The sequence below is a fragment of the Leguminivora glycinivorella genome, chromosome 7 (genome assembly GCF_023078275.1).
Source record: "Leguminivora glycinivorella isolate SPB_JAAS2020 chromosome 7, LegGlyc_1.1, whole genome shotgun sequence".
NCBI classification, from domain to species: Eukaryota; Metazoa; Arthropoda; class Insecta; order Lepidoptera; family Tortricidae; genus Leguminivora; species Leguminivora glycinivorella.
The window spans coordinates 6,403,856-6,426,408 of record NC_062977.1 but is presented as its reverse complement, the minus strand read 5'-3'; the positions used below and the strand labels follow the sequence as shown (position 1 = coordinate 6,426,408).

At 36.7% G+C, this 22,553-nt stretch overlaps 1 protein-coding gene and 1 non-coding gene across 2 annotated transcripts in view; one reads left to right on the top strand and one right to left on the bottom strand.

Annotated features, from left to right (window-relative positions):
* LOC125228425 (protein Tob1) overlaps positions 1-17,839 on the bottom strand; it is a 113,973-nt gene extending 96,134 nt beyond the window's left edge. Inside the window, exon 1 of the mRNA XM_048133008.1 lies at positions 17,577-17,839. The gene's annotated coding sequence lies outside the window, so the exon portion shown is untranslated. The remainder of the gene's footprint in view (positions 1-17,576) is intronic.
* Trnat-ggu lies at positions 1,484-1,555 on the top strand. The gene has a single exon. It is a non-coding gene; the product is annotated as a tRNA-Thr (tRNA).
* Positions 17,840-22,553: the final 4,714 nt, after the last annotated feature.

Here is a 22,553-nt window from a genome sequence, read left to right as displayed (position 1 = left end):
TTCTCCCCGTGACAAGATACATGATCTTGCAGTACATCACTATACATTGTACCTACCCTACATTCCGAAAGTTCCAGACTAATTTAAGCTCAAATTCATTGTCAGTAAAGTCTATTCTCTGCACGTGTTTCCATAGAGCTCGCAATCAGGATACAATGATTAATCCCGATGAATGGGCAGGTACAGTACAGCTCGTGGATAACTAACCATGAACGCTGGCGAGGTGTCGGATTCAGGGAATATAGGCTTAATAAGTATAACCAAGTATATAATATAGTAATATTGAAATATACAGGTGTATTACTCACGTTAATACATCGCGTTCGGCAGTCTAGGCGCCGCGAACACTCATGCCTAATGACGGGTCTCCAAAATGACTCGAAATATGTCGGCGAACGTGATGATTTTACTTTTATTTTTCAAATAACATTGTGGAACGAAATTGAGACGCAAATATCAAAACTTTTCGGTCCGCTGTGTTGTTTAAATTGTAAAATGAGGGCACTTTACAACTCGCTTTTGTCTGATATTTACAAAGAGATTTTAGTGGAAATAGTAAACACGATTTGCACTCATAATTTTAGAACAAAACGGGACTTAATCGCGTAAACACTTACATTTATATTAGGCCCGACGTTTCGAACATCACATTATGTTCGTGGTCACGGGTAGACGGGGGTGTATGTAAGTGTTTACGCGATTAAGTCCCGTTTTGTTCTAAAATTATGAAATAGTAAACGTTCAAATTCTAGCTATTTCCCGAACTATACCTAGCCATGAAACAATCGCTTACGATTCGTAAGTTTGGTAGCCAGACTGAATTTTGTTCGCCATGTAAATAGTGTCACTTCGGCTAGTCCGGTTACATATATATTTCGTGCGATATACTTAAGTAAATAGAAAACTAAAGCATAATACCTTAACCTTCAGGGTATTTTCAATATAAACATTTTAAATTGTCCCGTCAGTTCAGTTAGTCAGGTTTTCGCTTGGAAGATTAAAACGTATTTCAGATTACCATAGAAACAAAGTCATTACTGTGCAGACTCGATGGTAATTAGAATAATAATAAGAGTAGCCAACTATTTGCATTAATTATAATAATAAAGTGAGCCACGAGGTATAGGCAGAATATTCCGATTTGATTATTGGAATAAATTATAGAAACGGATCCGAATAATTGAATTAAACTTATTTATGTCGATAGATGTTTTCATAACTTTTCATATCATATATTCTATTAATAATCTAAAATATGTTTATGGATCAGATCTTTTGAAATTATCTTTTCTAAAATATTTTAAAAGTCAAAATATATAATTAATATTTGTATGCGTTCCGCAAAAAAAAAAAATATTTTCATGGATTTTTTTAAAATTTGTATTTTAAGTAGTCACACTACTATTATACTTCATATACGTCACGTACTTATTACGTACTTATTATACGTCATATACTTGGAATTTTCGACCCTTGCCTTCGTGACCCGATGGCCGAGCGGTTTAGGTATCCGTCCGGTAAACGGAGGACGCTGGTTCGATTCCAGCTCGGGACACTTGGAGGCCTTGGTCACTTTTCTTTCTTCTCTTTGTATATGACATTTATTTCATGTTTATGCTTTAATAAATATTTATTAATACCAAGGCGTTGTGTTTGGCCAGCTTCACTCTTTAGACTTGGCTCGTCTTTATATTATTGAGTACATTATTAAGAACAACATTCTTGTCTAAATATTTAAACTCCAGCATCGCTCCTTACTTTGAGAATGTTAGGTAATTTTGCCAACTGTCTGTGTAAGAAGGTCAGAGATTGCCTTGACTTTGGGTATGAGTATTATTTACATTATCATATGTAAGTCTAACCAACCCCCCTTCCCCCCCCCCTCCTCCCCTTCCTTCTTCCCTTTATGGGATACAGGCGTGATTGTATGTATGTATGTATGTATGTATGTAAGTCTAACCAAGTTTCTTTATTTTACTGCACAAAATATACGCCTACGGTAGCATATACTTATATCACAGGTATGGATTGCTTTAGATATAAACTACGCGCACAATGTTATTTTATTTTATTCATATAGTCCAGGGTATGCTTATAAAAACATCGTAAAACAAGTAACGAAGCATCAGCCCACGAAAAATGGACTAGAAATAAATACATCGTACAATTTTCGGTTATTTTTACTCAACAGTTTCGAAACAGGTGTGAATCAATAAAATAAAGCAATTCATTGAGAAAATAGTTGTATCGCGTGCTTATCGCATCATCTCGGACGTGTTTTGGAACGCACGGTGATATTCCAGTCACGATATTGTTTTGTAATGATTCAAATGGGTATATTCCTATCGTATTATGAAATACTTTTTTTATTTATATTAGAAGAGATGTTAAGGGATACCAAAAAACCCATTTAATAAAATAACATGAAAATAAAATATTTTCAGATAATTATTAAATATAATATTCTTTATTTTTCTCGGCTGAACATTTGAAATATTTTCCTTCATAGTATAAAACAAAGTAGCTTCTTGCTCTTTGTCTGTAATTTAAGTATATAAATCGTCATCGGATTTACAGGCGGTTTTATTTTTATAGATAGAGTGATTCAAGACGAAGGTTTATATATTATGGATAATACCCGTGCGAAGTCGGTGCAGATCGCTAGTTTTTATAATTGCATATCAACAAGTTACAAAAGGAACCGTTATTTATTTATAACGCAATTAATTTAATTAGTTCAATGGCTCATTGTTTCAAGTTTCTATTATTATATTTCTGAAAGGGTTATTTTTTAGCGTCTTCTTTAATTATAACAACTGACGGTGTTTAATTAGCAGGTATATTTATCATAGCGGCATTTACCAAGCTGAGGAAATCACAGGGAGAGACCTTTACTCAGCAGTAAGACTTGGGCTAAAAAAACTTATAAAAAAATTATTATCTAAAGTAATATCTCCGATGAATCGAACTTATTAAATTGCGAAAGCAAAGCTAAAAAGGAAAGTCAAATAAAAAAGCATGATGAGGAAAACGCCTTAGCTGGCTCGCGTGACTGCGAGGTCGTAAATTAGGTCATAGTTAGGGTAAACTGACTAAAAGGCATCATCAACATTATCGCTCATCGATTTTGGTGTTCGAGTGGACTAATTGCTTTCAAATTCGACATGATACCTATTCGTCACGTGCATGATTGGTGTTGCTCTCATTTTGTCGGCTTTTCCCACATTCTTTTTGTCGAACTATTGTGAACAAATCGTGAACAATAAAATCTAACTATGCATTTAGAGTCAATTTGCAATAACTGATACTTTTGAAAATATACTTACTACGGTTGAAAATTTTATAAAGTTCCCTTATAGGTTCTGCAATAAAATAAAATGACTCTCTTTTCATCTTCCACTCCATTCTAGATAAGGTATTTTTTTCATTATTACACTATGATGTTGAGTTCTACATGTATCCACTGAACACGCCTACCATAAATATAACCGGTGGACACTATTTAATAATGAAAACATTGTAAAACATGGAAAAAATGGACCAGTTATATTTGCCCCCCAGTTGAGATTTGCCCCGCTGTTATTTAAAATAATCATTAACTATGTAAATTAAGTAAATGCCTTTAAAGTGAAAATGGACGAATAAAATAACTACCCAAGTTGTGAATAAATATCAAGGTGAAGTTGTTTTAGTCCGTAAATTGGCATTTATGCGCTTAAATACCGAAGTTTTGATACGAATAGACTTCAACAAGGGCAAGTTGAATTGTATTAAAACATGCAAAACTATTCTTTATAAAACCAGGGCCCGTAGACAAATAGCCAATCGTTTAACGCTTTTTGGTAAACACTGTCTATGTCCCACTATACGGAAGATCCGGTGCTAGTCGTCTAGGTCGAGAGTACACCGGAGGGCCAGGAGTTGTCCTGATATAATGCTCCGTGGTGTGTTTACAAATTCGTTCTTGAGGGCTACCAACCGGTCGCAAAATATCAGGGTACTCCGCCAAAAGTTTATGGTAGGCAGAATTGCCCGTGATGACTTTAATCTCTGGACATGTAACAGATGCAGCAACACCGGCTGATGCAAGAGAAGTTGTATTGTCTATTAAACGTGAGTTTCGTATATCTACCAACAAATTGTAAAAAGATAAAAAATCTACTCCTATAATTGGTTTGCTTACGTCCGCAACTACGAAACGCCAAACAAAAAGGCGCCGTAAACCAAAATCAAGAGACAAACTTAAAAAACCGTAAGTTGAAATAACCGTATTATTCGCGGCAAAAAGTTCGTAGTCCGTTCGACAACGTTTTTGACCACGCAAAAAACTCATTGGAAAAACACACAAATCCGATCCTGTATCAATCAAAAATTGAAGTTTAGTTTTAACATCTGTGACAAACAATCGGATAGATAATGCATTACACTCACCACTATTGTCACTAATCTTACCAGTTGCACGAAGCAACTGGTCGTCTAGTTTTTTGGATAGCTACATGGAGGGATGCACTTATCTGCTCTATTGCCGAAGTTGGAGTGGTACCAGCAATGTTGTCTGTCATTGTCTGCATTATATCGACTTCTAGACTGGTTGCGTTGAGCAGGACGGGAACGGGACCAATAAGATCTCGGTTTCGTAGCGTCGCGGCGTCGTGTAGATGCGGACATCGCTTCAACCTTCGAAGTTAAGGCATCAATTTTCTGGCTTAACTCATCTACCACTGAAGGTGGCACCGAAGACGTCGAAGCAACTGACACTTGTGGTGTCGGCGTCATTGAGTTAGTTTCGTAAGCTTTATCTGCCATTTGAGCTAATTTATCTAAAGATACATTATCGTCTTGAATGGAAATCAGACTTTGCAACAAAGATGGTAGACGTTTTGACCATACCTGGCGTAAAAATTCGTCTGGGTACCCAGAGCCGGCGAGGTTACGGAGATGGCGCAGGAACTGGCTCGGCTTTCTATCTCCGAGTTCCTCCGAAGTCATAATCTGCTTCAGTTTTTCACTACGCGATGCCGAAGTACGGGCAATTAGCTCTTTTTTCAAAGTTACATACTTGTTTTCTGCCGGCGGACTTACGATTATATCTTGGACTTCAGTGGCATATTTGGCTTCCAAAACTGAAATAACGTGGTAATACTTAGTAGAATCCGTAGTTATTCCTGCGACTGCAAATTGGCCTTCTATTTGTGAAAACCATAATGTTGCGTTGTCTGGCCAAAACGGTGGAATTTTCACGCTAACACGACAAACTGCTGAATCGCAGTTACTTGCTATATCTGGCATTCTGCACACTTCACGATTAAATGTTTAAAATATAGTAAACTCTAGTATTATTTTTATTTGATTTACGTTCGGGTCACCAGTTGTGGGACTACTATTTAGGTTAAATAAATAGCAAAAATAACTTGAACGTATTTTATTGACAAATCAAAAATCTATAATAACATAAGTCAGTTTTTGACATCGGGGTATATAAAATTATCTTAGCGGCCTGCGTTCGTAGGCGGAGGTAAGCTAACCCAAAGATTCAAACGAGGTTCGCCACAGATACATTCATTTAACAGTATGTATACTGTCCAAGAATTATATTTATTAACTAATTTGACTTTAGAACTTGCAAAAATGTAATAGTATTATGCTGTAGGTACGTTTTGATACTGGCAAAAAAATTATAAGTAAAATAAGTCGAATATGACGTGCAATCTTTTGATAAAATTAATAGGACTGTTACTAATGTTTATAGGAAGTGATCTTTGGGCTATGTAAATACCTAGTATAACTATGTAGGTACATAACTTGGATGTTTAAGAAATGTTAACTTTTGGACAAAATGTTACTTAATTACCATTATTTAACGTAAACAAGCTCTTAATCAATCTTAGTAGGACTAAAATAAACAATGTGCTTACTTCTCAGTGATGAATGAGAAACATTTCCATCGTGACAGGATTATTTCGTGATTTAATTGTAAATTTAGCTACAAGTCAGAGTGTTTTTTTAGTAGGGAATTAAAATTAACTACTAGGGTAAGTATTTGGCTGTATTTACTTAATAAATACACAATACCGTGTGGTGACGGGTTAAGAATTTCACCACCCCCTTTCTTCCCGTGGGTGTCGTAGAAGTCGACTATGGGATATGGGCTAAATTGTGGCGTAGGGGAGAGGCTGGCAACCTGTCACTGCAATGCTACAATTTGGATTTCTTTAAACCCCTTTTTGCCAAGAGTGGCACTGAAACTTAGAAATTCATGTGCTCTGCCGACCCCTTTATGGGATACAGGCATGATTATATGTATGTATGTTACTTAAAAAATGTTGTCATGCCAAGCATGAAAATATTTGCAGAAAAACGTACAAGTACAACAATTAAATACATTATCTATTTTATAAATCGCATCGAACTATAAAAAGCATGTAGCAGTATAGCTTGACCCTGAGGTCACATACTAGTTAGTGTCTCATATATCAATTCATTAGAAACAAATCATCTTGTACAGTTCAGTCAGAAAGTAAAATACCCTACACTGTAAAAATATGTTTATTTTGAAGACGCGGACGCATACCTATTATTTCAATCATGGTCGCGCGATAAACGTTAAAACATCGGGCCGTCCCTATCGCACTTACAAATAGTGTGATAGGGACGCGGCCTGATGTTTTATCATTTATTGCGCGACCATACTGCCTACTGCCTTACTTTTATTAGTGTTACACAGACGCTGACATGCGATTTAACAAATCATTCAGTTTTATACATTATTTTTATATTCTTTTAGATGCATAACTAAATTATGACATAACTATTATACCACGAGATGTCGTAAATATCCGCGGAAGTGGCATGACGGCATATCGTAAGAATCTTGAACGGCTGCCAGAAGAAATTGGAAAATTTATACCAAGTGTCCCGTGTTGGCATACGAACAGACGGACAGAGGACTACGGTTGTTATTATTACTTTCTATTCAAAGCGAGAGGTTGGAAGTTGGAAGGTACTAAGATTTGTGATAAATATGTGCTGTTTGTTCTTTCCAGGTTAAGGTACACATAACCACACCTCGGACACTGGCGATCAAATACATGAAAGAGGCGCGTTCCTAGCACACAGTCTAAGCTCGTGTAGGTGACCGCGTACTATGCTTGTATGAGTGAAATATGACAGGTCGACTGTTCATGTTTTTGACAGGCGGTAACTGTGAGGTAACCGAGAGGGAGTGGGCGGCACTTCCAGCGGGGAGCGGAAGTGGCCATACTCTACAATAGTGCTCTTTATTATACTGTGACAACGCTAACGTGACGCCAAGTATTTAAATATAACGGTGCTGTTAGACGGGCAACATAATTGCCAGCAATTCAACATACAATTTCCGCGTTTGTTCAATACGCACCAACTAACTATCCTTAAGGTGTTGTTGCGCGTGTAACAGCACCTTAAGGATATACTCACGTTAATTTAATATAGTGCGTGTGTACCCTCAGCGAGTACTCATGCCCAATAACTAGAAACATGTCGCCAATCGTGATACGTTAACGAGTGAAGTTTAGCGACGATATCTTTATGAGAACTGTAGGTATCCTCTAATACGTAATAGAAAAAGGGGGTAGCCGAATGGCAAATAAAAAATTTTTTTTTCGATTACATAAGTTTAACCTTGATTTATAGTATATGATCATACGACGCCTATAATTTTATTTCAAGTACTGTACGTTCATTTAACGAAAGCGATACGACGTTTTTGTAAAAAGTTGTGAATGCGCAGCGCGCTGGCTCTGTCGCGCCAATACGCAACCCGCGATAGAGATAGATATCTACGTAGCGCTTCGTTTCAAGTGAGCGTTTCGTGAACGATTGTTTAGCCATTCGGCTAGCCACGCCAGGGTACGTAGCCGAATGGCACAAATACTCACGAAACGAAACGCTCGTAGATATCTATCTCTATCGCTCTTGCGTATTGGCGCGACAGAACCAGAATACCTTTCGCGGCGTTTCGTTTTCGTTTCGCGTCGCAGAAATGCCATTCGGCTACGGTACCAGGTATAATAATAATTATCATGAAATTTTGTTACAGAACGAAAATCGAAATTAATTATTCTTCTTCTCCCCGTGACAAGATACATGATCTTGCAGTACATCACTATACATTGTACCTACCCTACATTCCGAAAGTTCCAGACTAATTTAAGCTCAAATTCATTGTCAGTAAAGTCTATTCTCTGCACGTGTTTCCATAGAGCTCGCAATCAGGATACAATGATTAATCCCGATGAATAGGCAGGTACAGCTCGTGGATAACTAACCATGAACGCTGGCGAGGTGTCGGATTCAGGGAATATAGGCCTAATAAGTACAACCATACTACATTGAAATATACACGTTAATACATCGCGTTCGGCAGTCTAGGCGCCGCGAACACTCATGCCTAATGACGGGTCTCCAAAATGACTCGAAACATGTCGGCGAACGTGATGATTTTACTATTGTTTTTCAAATAACATTGTGGAACGAAATTGAGACGCAAATATCAAAACTTTTCGGTCCGCTGTGTTGTTTAAATTGTAAAATGAGGGCACTTTACAACTCGATATTTACAAAGAGATTTTTGTCTGATATTTAATTTTAGAACAAAACGGGAGATTTTAGCCCGACGTTTCGAACAATGTTCGTGGTCACGGGTAGAGTAAACGTTCAAATTCTAGCTATTTCCCTAGCCATGAAACAATCGCTTACGATTCGTAAGTTTGGTAGCCAGACTGAATTTCGTTCGCCATGTAAATAGTGTCACTTCGGCTAGTCCGGTTACATATATATTTCGTGCGATATACTTAAGTAAATAGAAAACTAAAGCATAATGCGTAACCTTCACGGTATTTTCAATATAAACATTTTAAATTGTCCTGTCAGTTCAGTTAGTCAGGTTTTCGCTTGGAAGATTAAAACGTATATTACCATATAAACAAAGTCATTACTGTGCAGACTCGATGGTAATTAGAATAATAATAAGAGTAGCCAACTATTTGCATTAATTATAATATTTATAATAATAAAGTGAGCCACGAGGTATAGGCAGAATATTCCGATTTGATTATTGGAATAAATTATAGAAACGGATCCGAATAATTGAATTAAACTTATTTATGTCGATAGATGTTTTCATAACTTTTCATATCATATATTCTATTAATAATCTAAAATATGTTTATGGATCAGATCTTTTGAAATTATCTTTTCTAAAATATTTTAAAAGTCAAAATATATAATTAATATTTGTATGCGTTCCGCAAAAAAAAAAAATATTTTCATGGATTTTTTTAAAATTTGTATTTTAAGTAGTCACACTACTATTATACTTCATATACGTCACGTACTTATTACGTACTTATTATACGTCATATACTTGGAATTTTCGACCCTTGCCTTCGTGACCCGATGGCCGAGCGGTTTAGGTATCCGTCCGGTAAACGGAGGACGCTGGTTCGATTCCAGCTTGACACTTGGAGGCCTTGAGGTCACTTTTCTTTCTTCTCTTTGTATATGACATTTATTTCATGTTTATGGTTTAATAAATATTTATTAATACCAAGGCGTTGTGTTTGGCCAGCTTCACTCTTTAGACTTGGCTCGTCTTTATATTATTGAGTACATTATTAAGAACAACATTCTTGTCTAAATATTTAAACTGCAGCATCGCTCCTTACTTTGAGAATGTTAGGTAATTTTGCCAACTGTCTGTGTAAGAAGGTCAGAGATTGCCTTGACTTTGGGTATGAATATTATTTACATTATCATAGGTAAGTCTAACCAACCCCCCTTCCCTCCCCCCTTCCCTTCCTTCTTCCCTTTATGGGATACAGGCGTGATTGTATGTATGTATGTATGTAAGTCTAACCAAGTTTCTTTATTTTACTGCACAAAATATACGCCTATGGTAGCATATACTTATATTACAGGTATGGATTGCTTTAGATATAAACTACGCGCACAATGTTATTTTAATTCATATAGTCCAGGGTATGCTTATAAAAACATCGTAAAACAAGTAACGAAGCATCAGCCCACGAAAAATGGACTAGAAATAAATACATCGTACAATTTTTGGTTATTTTTACTCAACAGTTTCGAAACAGGTGTGAATCAATAAAATAAAGCAATTCATTGAGAAAATAGTTGTATCGCGTGCTTATCGCATCATCTCGGACGTGTTTTGGAACGCACGGTGATATTCCAGTCACGATATTGTTTTGTAATGATTCAAATGGGTATATTCCTATCGTATTATGAAATACTTTTTTATTTATATTAGAAGAGATGTTAAGGGATACCAAAAAACCCATTTAATAAAATAACATGAAAATAAAATATTTTCAGATAATTATTAAAAATAATATTCTTTATTTTTCTCAGCTGAACATTTGAAATATTTTCCTTCATAGTATAAAACAAAGTAGCTTCTTGCTCTTTGTCTGTAATTTAAGTATATAAATCGTCATCGGATTTACAGGCGGTTTTATTTTTATAGATAGAGTGATTCAAGACGAAGGTTTATTTGCATAATACCCGTGCGAAGTCGGTGCAGGTCGCTAGTTTTTTATAATTTTATAATTGCATATCAACAAGTTACAAAAGGAACCGTTATTTATTTATAACGCAATTAATTTAATTAGTTCAATGGCTCATTGTTTCAAGTTTCTATTATTATATTTCTGAAAGGGTAATTTTTTAGCGTCTTCTTTAATTATAACAACTGACGGTGTTTAATTAGCAGGTATATTTATCATCTTTTATAAGAATAACTACTTTAGCTGAGGAAATCACAGGGAGAGACCTTTACTCAGCAGTAAGACTTGGGCTAAAAAAACTTATAAAAAATTCATTATCTGAAGTAATATCTCAGATGAATCGAACTTATTAAATTGCGAAAGCAAAGCTAAAAAGGAAAGTCAAATAGAAAGCATGATGAGGAAAAGGCCTTAGCTGGCTCGCGTGACTGCGAGGTCGTAAATTAGGTCGTAGTTAGGGTAAACTGACTAAAAGGCATCATCAACATTATCGCTCATCGATTTTGGTGTTCGAGTGGACTAATTGCTTTCAAATTCGACATGATACCTATTCGTCATGTGCATGACTGGTGTTGCTCTCATTTTGTCGGCTTTTCCCACATTCTTTTTGTCGAACTATTGTAAACAAATCGTGAACAATAAAATCTAACTATGCATTTAGAGTCAATTTGCAATAACTGATACTTTTGAAAATATACTTACTACGGTTGAAAATTTTATAAAGTTCCCTTATAGGTTCTGCAATAAAATAAAATGACTCTCTTTTCATCTTCCACTCCATTCTAGATAAGGTATTTTTTCCATTATTACACTATGATGTTGAGTTCTACATGTATCCACTGAAAACGCCTAGCATATTTAACCGGTGGACACTATTTAATAATGCAAACATTGTAAAACATAGAAAAAATGGACCAGTTATATTTGCCCCCCAGTTGAGATTTGCCCCGCTGTTATTTAAAATAATCATTAACTATGTAAATTAAGTAAATGCCTTTAAAGTCAAAATGGACGAATAAAATAACTACCCAAGTTGTGAATAAATATCAAGGTGAAGTTGGTTTAGTCCGTAAATTGGCATTTATGCACTTAAATACCGAAGTTTTGATACGAATAGACTTCAACAAAGGCAAGTTGAATTGTATTAAAACATGCAAAACTATTCTTTATAAAACCAGGGCCCGTAGACAAATAGCCAATCGTTAACGCTTTTTGGTAAACATTGTCTATGTCCCACTATACGGAAGAGCGACAGAGAGATTTGCGTATCGTTTGCTATGGAGTGTGAGCGATTAGCACCTTTTTAGGCTTAGAATAAATTTAAAAGTGGAAAATGTCTGCCTTGGGTGATACTTGAACTCACGGCCTCTGGATAGATACTCCAGCGCTCTGCCAACTGAGCCACCAAGACTTCAACCAAGCCAGCGAAATTTTCATCGATTGCAGACGTTTCTGCTAATCAGAAGTTAAAAATTTAGCACCTTTTTGTTTACGAGTAGTGTAATCAAAGGCATATGTAACTCCGTATAGACATAAAGTCTAAAAAAAACGTACCTACCTCCGAACCATCAAGAGAAATACATATACGGTACTAGACCTTTGGTTGATCCTTGGCTAGATAGTGTTAATAATAAATATTTAATAATTTTAAAACATATCAAGTTATATGGATATGGGCCAAATTGTCAAAACTAAGATGCAAAAGTCTTAACTATTTTAGCCTTTCTGGGGAGTAAAGAACTCACGGGTATTAACCATATACGGACGTAAATATTCTGAAAAACCAACACGACTAAAAATGTGTGGTTCGAAAGGTAAACAAATCAGTCACTCCTACAACTGAATAGAACGAGTAAAATCGATTGTGAAGTTAACTAGGTGCTGTATAAAAAGGCAGTGTTCATTAATCTTTGAGTGGTAAATAGTATTTAAAATGTTCAATCGAGGTTTCATATCGGAACCAATCGATGTTGAATGGCCCAATATTGATTTTTGCACTATTCACTACACTAAGTATTAGAAGATCAAAAAGTATCCTTTTTCTACATTTTATAAGTTTGTTTAATAATTTAAATATTAAGAATTTTTATATTCTTACGAAAAAGTTGTCCAATATCCATAGCTATCTATCTATACTTATTTATTTAACCACCCAGGGTCACTTGCACCACCCGCTTAACTCAAGGTTAGTGGGCTGTCAACTGTCAAATTCCATGTACAATAGTGAGTTAACTGCAAGTGAATTTTTTGGAATGTTTACTATCGAAAAATTACATAAAATTCAAATTGACATTCCCGCTGCGGGACATTGCCAGACGAAGGGCGAATGCTTTAATGAATATAATGAATAAATTTCCTATAAATATCGTAAAAATTTAGTAGCCTCGCACCACAATAAAAATAATCATGAATGGACCGTATCCATATTTATAATTAGTAGTGGTGTAATGTGTACCAGTTTTTGTGCATCGCCCGCTCTGGCGTTGACTCGACCAGGTGCCAGCCGGGGGTGCCTTGACACCAATACGTGCCCCATTATGTTATGCCATTAACAAGCCTAATAGTGACAGCTGACGGTGAGTTTGGCTACTGCGTAAATTGCCTGATACGGAATCTAAGATAGGTATTTGAACTGATACGAATCTAATCCTATCAGTTCAAATATCTAAATAGTATAACTTGTTAACAATCTATAATCTAAGAATTATTTCCATATTAGATATTAATATCCTGGTCACGGCACCAATTGTATAGGTATATGACTAAAATAGTGACTATTACTGCTCCTAAACTACCTAAGTTAGTATTATTATATAGTATTTCAGTGCCCGTGTGGTGACGGGTTAAGAATTTCACCACCCCTTTCTTCCCGTGGGTGTCGTAGAAGGCGACTGTGGGATATGGGTTAAAGTGTGGCGTGCGAGAGGCTGGCAACCTGTCACTGCAATGTCACACATTCGTTTTCTATCGACCCCTTATATTTGCCAAAGTGGCACTGAAATGAGTAGTTTCATGTGCTCTGCCTACCCCTTCATGGGATACAGGCGTGATTGTATGTATGTTGTATGTATGTATTTCAGTAAAATAAAAAAAGTATTTGAATCAATTTATGTATAAAAGTGATTGTTTACTTTCTCTCCCTTCTTGTGATAAGAAATATTTAGTACACGAAATTTTTTTGGGGTGGCTAAATGGGCAGATTGAATGAATCAGTAAACAAATGGTTACTTAAGACGCCGATGAAAAGTGGGTATCGATTGTCAACTGTCTGTCAAAAACAAAATTATAATGGAATGACTTTCGATTTCAATAAATAAATGAGCTTAAATAAATTTGATAGCACCTGCTGTCCACCACTGAAGGACAAAATGTGTTACGTAAATTCAGTTCGATTGATTGATTTAGGAAAACAGACATGTCACGTATGTTTACAATTACGCGTCCTCGCTCAAGGCAAAGTGTGTCAATCAATGGTTACAGATACACAAAAGGTAACTACTTGTTTGTTTGTCATTGTCATATACTCATAATGGTAGTAAAATGTTCAAATATTACATCGCATAGGGAACCACTGGTGATTTAGAGCAATACGAAATATTAAAGTAATAGAGTCAACCAATTGGAACCCTAGGCCACTCTACAACCATGCCAAAATGACAAGCAATGAGAGATTTCTTACAATCTGATTTATAACGTGACTATGACATAGTTCTACGGTGGCCTAGGGTTCCAATTGGTTGACTGTACATCTTACTTAATGTTATGATCTGAACGATTGAACCCGGGTCTTCAAGTTACGTGGCTAAAATCCTGACCACTAGACCACCCGACCATACTTCAATTATTCCTAATAATCCTAGGGCTTCTGAAGGTGCACGTAATGGTGAGCGTCAGAATGGCGGGTGTACATCAAGCAATCCTGGTGTGGTATACGTCAGGAGTTAGTGCTAGCAATGTGCCAAATGTGCGCCAAAATTCGAGCAATGTGCTCTTTGAACTCCAGAGATATTTAAGAAATTAATGACACCCGCCATTCTGACGTCAGGTTGGCGGGTGTACTTCCAGTTCTAGCTAATGGCTGCTTACTCGAGGGTGAAAGTACTGCCTAAGGTTAGTGCTCGCAATGTGCTTCCACATGTATGAAACACACACTAATTCAGAGAGCCGTTGAAGAGTAATATGGGATTGAATAAATATATCTATAACGCCTGCTGAAATAAAATAGCAATGTTCATTGCCTGCAATGCAGCATTAACATGCAGGCGCTTTTCACAAAAAAGTGATACTCATAGATATATTTATTCAATCCCATATTACTCTTCAACGGTTCTCTGAATTAGTTTGTGTTTCATACATGTGGAAGCACATTGCGAGCACTAACCTCAGGCAGTACTTTCACTCTTGAGTAGGCAGCCATTAGCTAGAACTGGAAGTACACCCGCCAACCTGACGTCAGAATGGCGGGTGTCATTAATTTCTTAAATATCTCTGGAGTTCAAAGAGCACATTGCTCGAATTTTGGCGCACATTTGGTACATTGCTAGCACTAACTCCTGACGTATACCACACCAGGATTGCTTGATGTACACCCGCCATTCTGACGCTCTCCACGTAATGTCCCCAAATTATATGTACCTACGTAAAGTATCAGAAATATAAAATAACATTATCTCTATTTTTACCTTTATACGAGTGTTATTTTGACTTAACGAGCTGAAAAATAAACAAAAAAATTTTGGACTCAGTTAAAATTACGAGCGTAGTTTGGATTCTCAAAGACAATAGCGTAGGCACTGATTTAGGCCAACCTTTGTCCATTCTGCTCAAAGGCTGTTTTTATCTCGATTTAGGAAGTAAACGTGGGAACTACTGGACCGTTGTCTCACAGAGGTCGCTAGTTTGGCACTGAATCGGAAGAGCGCCTTTTTACGTACATTTGATAACCTTGGAGTACAGAAAAACGGCATATCAACGCCTTCGTGGCATTGATGGAATACTTGTGTTTATGTGCAATAACTGGAGTTTTATTGTAAACAGTACGCACGTGTCCAGTCTTAGATAATTACTTAAGTACCTACATATTAATATTAATAAAAACCATTATGAAATAGTATTTATACCTATAGTTCTGTGAAATAATAGTTATACCTACTCGTATTAAATTCAGCATATTTTTTTATAATTTGTATTTAAGTAATATATGATTTGTGTTTGTCTTTCTCATCACGGAATTTAGGAAACGAATCCGACCTTTGGGAGACGAAATTTCGGACAAAGCGCGGAGCCGAAATCAGCACGTATAGGTCCTTAATCATGAAAAATGTACTATTGAACGGTTTATTTTTATTATTAAATATTTTGTTTTCATAATTGAAAACATGTTTTTCATGTAACCACGAGTAGTTCTCGCTCCCGGAGTTAATTAAAGTTTTTCGCCATGGATAAAATTGGTTGTCGGTTGAAATAATTGCGAAACATGTGCGATAAGAGTTTAATAACCGTTTTACGGCACCTGGTCGGCGGAAACCGATAACTGAACTGAAAACTTTAGGTAACGTAAAAAATAACAAATAGTGTTTATACATTTAAAAAATACTTTTTCTACTCGTCGACTGTAATATGTCAATTAGGACACCACAGACTAAACTATAAGTGCTAACTTTTCAGTGTTGGATACTCTATGGCAGCTCCAACTCAACTATAATAATCTCATTATAGTTGACTTTAGTTAACTATAATAATTTCAAAAATAGAACTTCATACAATTTCTATACTAATTTGCGATACCTGGCAATTTTTTCTGCATCTGAAACACATTTTTTTTTATCTGTCGCGTTATCGGCCAATCAGAGACGGTTATTACAAACAATTGGTTGCTATAGGTAATTCGATGTTGATACAACGGTGAACGACGCTATTAACATTAATTTTAACTTGCATGAATGATGATATTTCTGTCCATTGATGATGAAGATGATGACTCGTAGAAAAAGTATTGTATACAATAGTGATATAATTAAGCTTTTCACTCTCGTACCTTACTATTAGGCCACTCAGCAAGCTTCAGCAAGTCGCATTGTAGGCCACAGCCTACAAACATGGTACTCGACTGAAAAGCTTTTTGTATTATATCACGATTGTATAAAATACTATTGAACTACGACTACATTTTGTCTAAAGAGATATTTATTACGGTTTAGTTAGGATAAACCTACACCCGAGTCGACCAACTACTATACTTAGATAACAAAAGTTTTATTAGGAACTATGAACTCTGAACATAATGCTGTAGAGCTTCTTCTAAAAACCACAGTTAACTAACTTTTATCTTCGTTTACTATCAAAGATTGAGTCCTAAAAAATATAAGCATTCGTTGAAAAAGTATCGCAAAGTTTATTCGATAAATGAAAGAGCTATAAAAATAAATGTTGCCGGTAGATGCAGCGCGTACAATTAAACGGTCGTGTTGAATGGACGCTGTCAGAGCCAGTGCCAAGTCGCTCATCACCTGCGCCGGATTTAGACCACATCTGTAGGTCATGATCATGCCCATCATCAACGCAAACACACCTGTCCTAGCCGCTTTGATTCACTACTTATATCTCGCATTAATAAAACAGAGCGTTCATCTTGAAAGGAAATATTACCCTACTTCTTAATGTGACGTGGGATGAGTTAACCTTGTAATAAGAGCGTATTTACACGCTTCATGTGACCAGTCCGTTTAACTTCTCGCGTAGTAGGTATCTCACGGTAACATTAGCATGACAATAAGTAACGATGCGCGGCCAGAGCCTTGGCTTTCATAGCGTTATCGCATTAGGCACGCCGAGCACGTGCCCGCAGCCGTGAAAACTCCCTGATCCCACGTGAGATCACAACACTAACGTAAACTCCCAATCGTAAGCGCAGCGTAAACGCAAACAGATGCGGCCTTGAACGGAGACCGCTCGAAATACGCGCCGCGTGGAAATAGCCGTATGAAAATACTTGCACGTGACGTTACGTACCTCGCGTATTGCTGCGTGGAGAAAATCGATGGTGCTTACTCGGCGACCTGCGGCCGACTGAGCCACTGTGTCAGGAGTTCGCCCCGCCCGAGCCTGCCCGCCTCTATCACAGAGTCGATATAGAAAAATATTTACACATTTATCGCACTTAAACAAAAATACTGGACACTTTGAAAAAATTAAATCGGTAATAGGTTGCGTGTTTATCGTGTCTGGCGCTATGTTGTTAGGAGCGGCGCGTGCGATCAGACCGGAGTGGGGCGGCGGACTGGTCCGGTGCCGGCTCGCAGGCAGCTCGGCGCTGCCTCCGCGCCCCCCCGCGCGCGCCCCCCGCCCTGTGACGTCGGCTTCAGCCCGCGCGGTGGAAATTAGCAGCTTCCTGAGCGAGGGTCGCAGATGTAGGTCACGGGGACTGGGCCTGCACTTGCCCACTCTACCGTGCTGTTACACTTGACAAGTTTAAGGACATAGCATTACGATTACGGTCATCTTTGGGACCTATTGACCTGAAATGACGGCGTCTGAACAATGGGCATTCTATCGGGATGAGCCATTGATATGCGGCGGAGGTTCCCATTGTTTTGGGGGTGAGGCCGCGCGTAGCATGAGCCTTCGGCCGTAGCCCCTCGTAGTGCTACGAGCTACGCACGGGAGAGCTACGCTTCACCTTCACGTTCTGATTGAGATAGTTAAATACGCTTTACCAAATTATAGTTTTCTTACTTCAATAAAAATTTCAAACATTGGGATTGGAAAAGTTTATCAAATAGAATTTTATTGCATTATGTTAGAGCATGTTAAACCTCGTTAAATGCTCATTTATCCACTTGTTAATTTCTACTTAAGTAAGTATAAAGCTGCGTTAAAGTCATAATAATATCAATTATTTGATAATTATTTACCTTTTGGCTATCATTTTTTATAATTCATAAATATGTTGCCTATTTTTATTCAATGCATTATTATGTAGTTTAAAGGATTCTAACAAAGTATTAATGGAAAATATATTTTATCGATTTTTCACTGAAAAAAGGTAACTTCGGTCTATTAATAACACGTCATATGCAAGGACTCTTAATACAAAGTGTTACGGCGCCGTCAAAACGTTTAACCCAATTGCGGCGAGGCTTTTAGTCAAATCAACTTTATATTTTCACCTCCATTTTCCTTATTCTTTAGTATTTTTTGGAAGAATTTGGTCGATGTCTACAACGTGTTTTTTAATATGAATAAGTTAAAAAGGGGCTTGAGCGTAACGACAATAAAGGTAATGTCGAAAAATATAAAATATTTGTTGTTAATGAGTATGAGTATGAGTGGTTTAGCATCGAAAAGGGTGTTAGACAGGGATGTGTAGCGTCGCCGTGGCTGTTTAATTTATTCATGGATAGTTGTTTGCAAGATCTGAAAGATTATGATTGTGGGTTGAGAATGGAAGGGTTACTGGTCAAATGTCTCCTATATGCCGATGACCTAGTATTACTTGCGTCGTCGGCCGAGGAGTTACAACTGATGGTAACAAGAGTGCATGCATCCTTCGAGAGGAAAGGAATGAGAATGAATGTCAGTAAGACGAAAGTAATGGTATTTGAAAGAGATGAGATTATGACAGATTGCGAAATTGAGATCGATAATGAAAGTTTGGAACAAGTGAAAGAGTTTGTGTATTTGGGAACGTTGTTTACAAGGGACGGTAAACATGGAAAAGATATTGAAAGGAGAGTGAATGCTGGGAATAGAGTGAATGGAGCACTAAACGCTTTTATGGGCAGCCAGAAAGTATCGCAAAAAGCACGTCTGGCGGTGCATAGAGGAGTTTTGGTGCCTACACTTATGTATGGTAGTGAAAGTTGGGTGTGGGAGAAAAGACTTCAAAGTCAAGTGAATGCCGTAGAAATGAGAGCATTAAGAAGCATGGCTGGTGTAAAGTTGAGTGATAGGATCAGAAATAGCGTGATAAGAGAGAAGTGTGGAGTGGATGTAGATGTGGTGACAAAGATTGAGATGGGTATGTTAAGGTGGTTTGGGCATGTAGAGAGGATGGATGAGAGGAGATTAACGAAGAAAGTATATGAAAAAGGAGTGGAAGGGTCAGTTGGTAGAGGAAGACCTAGGCGAACTTTTCTTGATCAAATCGGGGAAATATTGCAAAGAGGCCAGGTCAGAAGTACTCGAAACCGACGAGCGTGTATGAGAAATGTTATGAAAGTGTGTGAAGCGAAAGTGGTTTGTCAGGATCGTAGTAAATGGAAATCCGTGATCTCTGCCTACCCCTCTGGGAAACAGGCGTGATTGTATGTATGTATGTATGTATGTATGTATTTGTTGTTAATAGTCTGGTTTATCTAATAACACTTATGACATTTGAAATTAAATTTTCACAATGTTTGCTTAAGATGAATTTATAAGAACTAATTAGCAAGATTTATGGGCGTTCACTATATTAAGTAAACTTAAGTAAACTTTACTGACAATCTGCCTATGAGGCCTATTTCCGTTTTAAAATTTGTCGTGGTTTTAATACGACTTTGACAACCAAAAATTTATTATTTATTTAACTGTCCTACTAAAAAATCGATGATTTCGCCATTTATTTATCGCATCGAAGCATATTATAGAGACAGAGATCTTATGATATTAGGTGTAAGTAGATAATAGTATATTATATAACGGTAACGTTATGAAGGCTATAACAGTTGAGTACCGCGGTTAGGCCACGAAGGCTTGCCGAGTGGCCTAAGTAAGGTACGAGACTTTTATAGCCTTCATAATGTTACGATTGTATACTATACTTTTTCTACGACAGCCACATACATACCTATTCGAGAATAATAAAATGGGTTAGTTACTTACTTCATGTAATGAATGGGAATATTTGTGTGGATCGTCGTAGCATTGAGTATTCTGTCCACAATGTTGATGGCGAGAACTTGTTGCACAATTCTTCAAAATATGCCAACAACGCCGTTTCAGAGAAAGTTGAAACATTTTTTTGCAATTTCCATGTCAAAACAATCATAACATTTTTGGTACGCTTTATCTGACTTTTCATGTAACAAATTGTCAGTCACTTTGAGCGCCCATAGCCTTGATTTCTTCGGAAGTGAATTTTTCACCAGAATCACTCATAATTACTTATGTTTTTGCACAATAACGTCGAATTAAAACAAACTACACACCACCGAAATAGTTCAAATAGTTTCGTGATAAGTTTACAAATGTCAAACATACCATAGACAAGAGAAATAGAAAATAAGCCGGTTTTCAATTACGAAAAATGTGGTTGCGTTCAAGAATATTTAAATGTCGAATGTAAAATTATTGGATAAACTTATGATTTTTACCTTTGTTTTGCAATATCTAATATGTAAAACGCATTTAAGTTTATTTTTTCATCTTGATTTAAATTATGAACCTAAATATTATATTATTTATTAAAAGTTACTTATTACTGTAAATGAAAACATACCTGATAAATGGAAGTTGTGCTTTTAAAAAAAAATTAACAGAACTCCTATATTCATATGATTACTGCTAGCAGTAATCCTATGAACCTATAGACAAATAGACTTTCTCATCGTTACTCAAATGAACTTAATTTGGATACCGCTGACAATAATCTAATTGACAGATTTAAGTGCTGGAGTAGAAAAAGTTCTTTATTAAGTAAGTAAGAGTCATTTCGTAGGAACTTTTGTAAGTTTTATTACGACCATATCGTATAGATCACTGAAAAAATATTCTTATAGTTAGTAAGGTACAGCGGGACAAATCTCGACTGGGGGGCAATTGTAATTGATCCATTTTTTTCATTATTACACTATTGAGTTCCACATGTATCTACTGAACTCGCGTGCTATATATAACCAGTGGATACTCTAATTAATAATGCAAACATTGTAAAACATGGAAAAAATGGATCAGTTGCATTTGTCCCCCAGTCGATATTGTCCCGCTGTACCTTACCTACTACGAGCCGCCTTTTATTCAGAATGCATCATCTTCTTATAGGTAGATTACCTCCCACCTCCCCTTAATATTTTGATACGCCAATATCCATACTATATACTATACTTAATATATTATTTTTAATATTATAAATGGGAAAGTGTGTGTGTCTGTTTGTTTGTCCGTCAAACGGCAAAACGGAGAGACGAATTGACGTGATTTTTTAAGTAGAGATATTTGAAGGGATGGAGAGTGACATAGGCTAGGCTAACTTTTTGTCTCTTTCTAACGCGAGCGAAGCCGTGTGCAAAAGCTAGTGTTCTATACAGCGCAAAATGAGTTTCAAGCTTATTTTGGCCACCAAAATATGGAAAACGTTAAAATATTGATAATATCCTACTCTGTACCAATACGTGGATATATTTAGGGAATATGAGACATTATCGCCGAGTATTTTCAGCGAAAATATTACAGGGATTTGGCCCGTATATAGACCATCTAGCGAGTATTTATTATCTCTTTACAATTGTTTACAATTTACATCTCAAGGCCGGAACATTATTAAAACGTGACCCGAGCAGATAACACTCAACGCGTTGAGTTGTATTCAAATTGTAGTATTTTCTATGAGGGCATTTTCGTGAAAAAAGATTCAAAAACCTTTTTTTTTTAATAGGTAAATTTAATGTTTTTCCTGCTCAGAATCACGAGCCCTTTCGATCCTACTAGGTAAAAAAGCGTCCAAGTTTAATTTTTCCACTTCGGTACCATTTTTCAAACATCGGTTACAAAGTGGAAAGTATGCAAATTAACAGAAAAATTTGGGACCATTTTTTGTCTCTTGTTTTTTGCCCTAGATCGAAAGGGCTCGTGATTCTGAGTAGGAAAAACATACAATTTACCTACCTCAGATAACATTTTTTTGGTGATTGTTCTCGCGAAAATGTCCATGACCAGAATCACAGTACTAACAAACGAATAGCGAGTTAACACGTCGCGTCGCGTTTTAATAATGTGATTTTTCCTTCA